The sequence below is a fragment of the Penaeus monodon genome, chromosome 32 (assembly GCF_015228065.2).
Source record: "Penaeus monodon isolate SGIC_2016 chromosome 32, NSTDA_Pmon_1, whole genome shotgun sequence".
NCBI classification, from domain to species: Eukaryota; Metazoa; Arthropoda; class Malacostraca; order Decapoda; family Penaeidae; genus Penaeus; species Penaeus monodon.
In genome coordinates, this window is record NC_051417.1 from 18,767,019 (window position 1) to 18,767,703 (window position 685).

The 685-nt window shown below is 37.2% G+C and overlaps 1 protein-coding gene across 1 annotated transcript in view; it reads left to right on the forward strand.

Annotated features, from left to right (window-relative positions):
• Positions 1-685, forward strand: part of LOC119593710 — a gene marked incomplete at its 3' end in the record, with an annotated part of 104,651 nt that overhangs the window by 96,025 nt on the left and 7,941 nt on the right.

A 685-nucleotide genomic window follows, 5' to 3' on the forward strand; every position in this document is an offset into this window, starting at 1 on the left:
GATTTAGTCTTTCGAACTGTGTTGATTGTGTAAATAAATATTACTAATACGTTACTGCTGTCAAATTGTTTATATTCTAAAAACATATCTGGTTAATGTCGCTAGATATCAAACATCAAATATCAACACCTAATTCAATGTGAAACTAGACTAATGACAAAGCTTTTGTTTCTTTCCAGTAAGTTAAAGCAGCAAATAATGATATATTTTTTAAACTTCTAACGACGATGCGGTGAAAGACTAAAACCCAATTACGTTAATGAGGCAAGCAGACATAAAAACTTAATTTCCTTATTTCGAAATAAAGCTTAATCTTCCTTGTTAAAGAAATCTACTCCACATTCTTTTTTTATTTGACCTACATCACACCATAATTTCACAAACCTTGTTTCGAGTGAATTTTCACCCTCTCTGAGCCTTGTAACCTGACGAGAAATATGGGCTAAGACTCAACATTTTCTTCCTTGTCAATCCGCACAGAGCTTAGCCTTGGCGAGGTGGAGCGACGTAAAGGGGGCAGAATATTCCCGAAAAGTTTTCTCGGCCACCCGGCGTACGAAAAATCTTTACGTTTGGACGTGATTTCAGTCTTCAAGAACTCACACTTACGCGTCCGTAAACACGTACGATATTCCGCGAAATCTTCAGCTCTCACGTGATGTTGTACAGACCAAAGAGGTGATGC